This window comes from Pongo pygmaeus, chromosome 9 (genome assembly GCF_028885625.2).
Source record: "Pongo pygmaeus isolate AG05252 chromosome 9, NHGRI_mPonPyg2-v2.0_pri, whole genome shotgun sequence".
In the NCBI taxonomy this organism is placed as follows: domain Eukaryota; kingdom Metazoa; phylum Chordata; class Mammalia; order Primates; family Hominidae; genus Pongo; species Pongo pygmaeus.
Window position 1 is genome coordinate 1695932 of NC_072382.2, and position 6000 is coordinate 1701931.

The window sequence follows — 6000 nt, forward strand, 5'->3', positions numbered from 1 at the left end:
AGACACATGCACACGTATGTTTATTGCGGCACTATTCACAATAGCAAAGACTTGGAACCAACCCAAATGTCCATCAATGATAGACTGGATTAAGAAAATGTGGCACATATACACCATGGAATACTATGCAGCTATAAAAAATGATGAGTTCATGTCCTTTGTAGGGACATGGATGAAACTGGAAACCATCATTCTCAGCAAACTATCGCAAGGACAGAAAACCAAACAGCGCATGTTTTCACTCATAGGTGGGAATTGAACAATAAGAACACTTGGACACAGCAAGGGGAACATCACACACTGGGGCCTGTCGTGGGGTGGGGGGAGAGGGGAGGGAGAGCATTAGGAGATATACCTAATGTAAATGACGAGTTAACGGGTACAGCACAACAACATGGCACATGTATACATATGTAACAAACCTGCACGTTGTACACATGTCCCCTAGAACTTAAAGTGTAATAAAAAAACATTAACACAAAGAAAAGAAAATAGAATAGCCAAAACAATTTTGAAACAAGAAATATAGTTGGAAGAATGACATTAGCTGACTTTGAGATGTTCTATAAAGCGACAGCAATGTAGATAGTGTGGTATGGGGTAGACACACAGATCAAGGGAAAAGCACTGAGTTGAGATGTCACTCGCACAAATAAGACCGCGCTAATTTATGACAAAGGGGCAAAGACAACTAAATGGAGAAGTGTCTGCTGCAATCACAAAATACCTGTGACTGGGTATTTTACAAACAATAGAAGTTCATTTCTCACAGTTCTGGAGGCTGGACGTCCCCAGATCAAGGTGCCAGTATTCTGGATCTGGTGGGGGCTCTTTGCTGTGTCCTTTTGGTGGAAAACCAAAAGGGCAAAAAGGGCCCAAGCTCATCCCCTCCAGCCCTTTAATGAGGCACTAATCTATTCCTGAGAGCAGAGCCCTGACTTGATCACTTCTCAAGAGACCCCACCTCTTAGTAACACCATAACAGGGGTTAAGTTACAGCCCATGAATTTTGGGGAATGCATTCATACCAGTGTGCGAAAGGAGAACCGTTTCCAAAAAATGGCATTGGAACAATTGAACCTCCGCAGACAAAACCAAAACAAAACCTCAACCTCAACCTCATACTTTATATAAAATTAACTCTATGCCCATCATAGAACTAAATGTTGAATATAAAACAATAAAACATTTGGAATAAAACAGGAGAAAGTCTTAGTGACCTTGAATAAGAAAAAACACACTGTGTAAGAAATAATAATGAGTGAAATTTAGTGTCCTTTAAAGATAAAAGGTCACGTCATAAGGAGAGAGACACACTTGGCAGTGCTCATGGTTGCTGGTAGAGGACCAAGTGAGTCCTTATTTAGAAGGGACATTTTTTTTTTCTGTACCATTTTCTTCATTGAACATTTAGTCCTTTGAAAGCTTGTGATTATCTTATGTTCAAATGTTATGAAATAATAAAGTCACAGGGCAGTCCCACGGCAGTGTGACAATGAGGGGAACTCCAGAGATCCACTTCCATGTGAAACTGGTGAAGATTTTAAAAACAAAAACAAATGAACACCCACCCCCAACAACCATTTAAAGCATCTGCAAATGGCCCTGTAGCCATTTCAAATAGAGAAACATTTATTCAAGAAAATCGACTAAAGCTTAGTGAGAACTGTGTGAGCCTGTGGTATCTGAGCCAATGTGTGTGCCCTCTCCCAGCCCAGTGAGACAGAAGCTCCACTCCAGGCTGTACAGCCAGGAATGCAAGACTATCTCTCCTCCAGTTTCTGTAATTGCCTGACAGGCTCTTCCCGCCCGCTGCACAGACAAAACCGGTTCACTCTGAGAACGTGGTATTGCAGTAAATGAAATGTTTAATGAACGCAAGGCCTGCCAGGTGGAAGAACTGGAATGATCACTCAAACCTGTCTCCCTGAAGGCTTGGAGGTTAGGGTTTTTCCAGGACAGTTTGGTGGGTGGGGGGCTGGGGAATGGGTGCTGCTCATTGGTTGGGGGGGCAATCACAGGGGTGTGGAAAATGGTCCTTGTGCACTGAATCCACCTCTGGGTGGATAATAACCCCAAAGTGAAAGCAAGCCAGACGTCCTTCAACGGGTGAACGGTTAAACAAGTCACGAGTCATGAGTCTGAGTGGGGTCAGTTGGAAAACCATCTCAAAAGACCAATCTTACATTCTACCACAGTGATATTATCTATAGGAGCAACTGGGGAAGCCACAAATCTTGTGATCTCTGGACAAATGACTCCTGAGCAGACGGAGATTATAGAAACTATGCCTACATTTTAGCAGAACTCATGCCCTCCCGTAATTCTAATCTTGTGGTCTTTCATTAGTCCTATAAAGGCAGTTTCAGCTCCCAAAAAAGGAGGGGATTCATTTTAGGGAAGGGACCATTATCATCCTTGCTTCCAGGTTAAACTATAAACTAAATTCCTCCCATGGATATAATAGAGGCAGAAGGCAGACAAATCCTAGGCAGATGGGGGTGGGTCCCCAGTGAAACCTCATCTTCAAGCCAAAACATCCTGAAACCTGCAGCCCAGAGTGAAAACTTCTATTCTTGTTTGCCTGCTCGCTACGGATTGGTTCATTTTGAATAATGCCTTTTAACCAATCAAATGTTTCCTTTTCCAATACTACCTATGGCCTGGCCCGGCCCCATCCTGGGCCTATAAAGACTCCAGACTGAGTTGGCAGAGAGAGAGAGAAGGCCTGACTTCAAGGAAGAGACCTCCTGACTTTGGGGAACATGATCTGCCCTTCCTGTCCCCTTTCCAGTTCCCCTCTCTGCTGACAGCTGTTTTCACTGCTCAGTAAAAGTCTCCACTTTCACTGTCCTTCAATCACCAGCATGACCTCATTCTTCTTGGACACTGGACAAGAGCTCAGGACCCACCGAGTGCAGGTACCTAGAAAGGCTGTCACATGGGCCCTTTGCCCTCGCCAGCAGAGGGCAGCTGACCCACGTGATGGGGCCAGGGGCCGACAGAGCTGCTAACACGTTGCCATCCATTGGGATGTGGATGGTGGAACTAAAAGAGCTGATTAGAGCACTAACACCCCCTCTGGGGCTTCGGGTTTGTGGGCACCCTTGTCTGGGCACTGCCGTGTTCTCCTCGAGGTGACACACCTGGTCTGGCTGTGGGCCCCACGTGGAGCTTGCTCCTGTGTCAGCACTCAGAGTGGCTGGCCAGATCCCACACTTGCTCACTCATGCACTCCCTCCCGCAAGGGGCTGAGCATGCTGGGCCAAGTAGACCAGCAGCCTCTGCCGTGAGTCCAGCAAAGAGGCTGAGAAAAAATCCTGCATCAGTCAGCTTGGCCTGTGCCCAGGAATAAGCAAGGACAACCAGCCTATGAGCCAGAAGCGAGATGGAGTCAGCCATGCTAGACCTCTCTCGCTGTCAAAAGGTAGTTCCACTTCCAGTTGGTGGGGCTCTCTTCCTGTGAGGGTCAGTGCGCCAGCATCCTGCCCCCAGCTGCCTGTGTCTCAGGCTGAATTCTGAGTGAGTGTGTCCGAGAGGTGAGGGTCCCTTCCTCTACTCAGCCTCAGGTCTCACTCATGCAGCAAAGGCTGCCCTGGGTTCATCGTGCTGAGAATCCTGAGTCTCTGGTCACCTTTGCTCCAGCTTATGGGAGGGGTTGATGCTGAGAGAAGCAAGCTGAGGACACCTGGAGCTGCTGCCCATCACTCAAGTGTCCAGCTTCTAAAGTAGGCATGACACCAGTGAGCCAAGATCCCTGCCGTCAGTTCCAGAGCTGTGACTGAGAGATTTTGTCCAGGGAGAATGGCAGGATGTAGAACAGAGGATCTCCTAGTCTCTCCCAAAAGGAACTGACTTCATTTGCAACAGTGTATGAAGTTCAAACCTAAGGGTGCCTCGGAGTCAGTGGAGGTTGTGGTGAAGGGCAACTGGGAGAAGACTGATAGATTCATTAGAGACATAGCCTCACTCTAAGATGGCTAGTTTTCTGGAGAGAAATGGAGAAAGAGAAAGCTGGGAAGAGACTTTCTGGGTTAGTAAGAAATCTCAAGCCCTGGCCTTTCCCTTCAAAGGAGTCAGAATTTGATTGGATTAGTCTGTGAAGCAATTTATTCCCCAGGGTGATGTCAAAAACAATCGAGCAACCAGCTTACAATGACGAGTTTAGCAGCTGGGTTTGGTCAGGGAAAGAGACGAAGAGAGCCTTCCCACACCCCCATCATATCAACGTGGACCTGCCCACTACTTCTCAGGGGAAATAGACTTTACTGCAGTATTCCAGTCATTGCAGCTTTCACCTAAAAGTTTTCACACAATTCCTTTGGGCTATTCATAATAGCCCCACCCTGAAAATCCAGGTGTCCTTCAATGGGCGAACAGTTAAATAAGTTGGGGCTCGTTCAGCTTATGGAATATGTTTAGCAACAAAAAGGAATGAACTATTGATACATACCACAGCCTGCTAATCTCCAGAGAATCATGCTGAATGAAAAATAAAAAGCCAGTTCAAAAGGTTACATGCTGTTTTATTTCAGTTATATAACATCCTTGAAATGAAAACTTTACGGAAATGGATAACCAATTAGTGTCTCCTAGGGTTTACCGCCCAGGGTTTCTGTAGTGATGGATGTGGTCTGTGTTTTGAAAATATCGATGCCAATATTCTGATTGTGATATTGTTCTATGGTTTTGTGAGGTGTTACCATTGAGGGAACTGGATAAAGGGTTCATGATATTCTATTATTTCTTACAACTGCATGCAAACCTACAATAATCTCAAAATCAAAAGATTAATATATAAAAAAGGAATTAGGATACTTCTGCTTTGGGTCAAGATAGAGCAACAGAGAATAAATATACACTTGTAAATGTAAAACAACAACAACAAAACCAAGACAAAAACATTATTCTCAAGAGGTAGACAACAGACAAGAAAGGACTGGGAGGTGAGCCCTGGGACATGAGCCCTTCAGTGGCCCCAGGTTTCAGCCCTGAGAGTGTTTCCAGGTCATGGCGCAGGGAGAGGAGACCCCGGGGAAGCTCAGTGTATTCCTTGAGTTGAGCATTTGTGAAGACCAAGGCAGCCCGAGGTCACAGGCCAGAGCACCGGAGAGTGGAGAGCTGCACAGGGAGCTGGGAGACATGTGGAGGGTCCCTCCTGAGTCCTCAGCAGGGCACCGAATGGCACATGCCTGGGAGAGAACTACCCAAAGCCAGGGAAAGAACCGGCAGAGAGGACCAAAGGGAACTGTGCCAGGCACGCACACAGGGCTGGGGACAGTGACTGACCCCAGCAGAAAGGCTGGAAAATTCCACAATTCATGGGGCATGTGGATAGAATATTGAGAAGGGTCTTGTGTCAGCAGTGGAGAATAAATAACCTTCTACTAAGAATCTTCCCTCCATGATTGCTAGAGCAAGCAGATGGAAACTAAATAAGAACACAGGGCCGGCTGCGGTGGCTCACGCCTATAATCCCAGCACTCTGGGAGGCCGAGGCAGGCTGATCACGAGGTCAGGAGATCGAGACCATCCTGGCTAACACGGTGAAACCTGTCTCTAGTAAAAATACAAAAAATTAGCCAGGCGTGGTGGCAGGTGCCTGTAATCCCAGCACAATGGGAGGCCAAGGCGGGTGGATCACGAGGTCAGGAGATCGAGACCATCCTGGCTAAAATGGTGAAACCCTGTCTCCACTAAAAATACAAAAAATTAGCTGGGCGTGGTGGTGGGCGCCTGTAGTCCCAGCTACTCGGGAGGCTGAGGCAGGAGAATGGCGTGAACCCAGGAGGCAGAGCTTGCAGTGAGCCAAGATCACGCCACTGCACTCCATCCTGGGCGACAGAGCGAGACTCCGTCTCAAAAAAAAAAAAAAAAGAACACAGAAGACTTGAACAATACTCTAAACCAGCAGGATGTAGTCAGCATTTAGAGGTCACTCCACCCAATAACAGCAGAATACACACTCTCTTCAAGTGCACAGAGAACATTTACCAACAT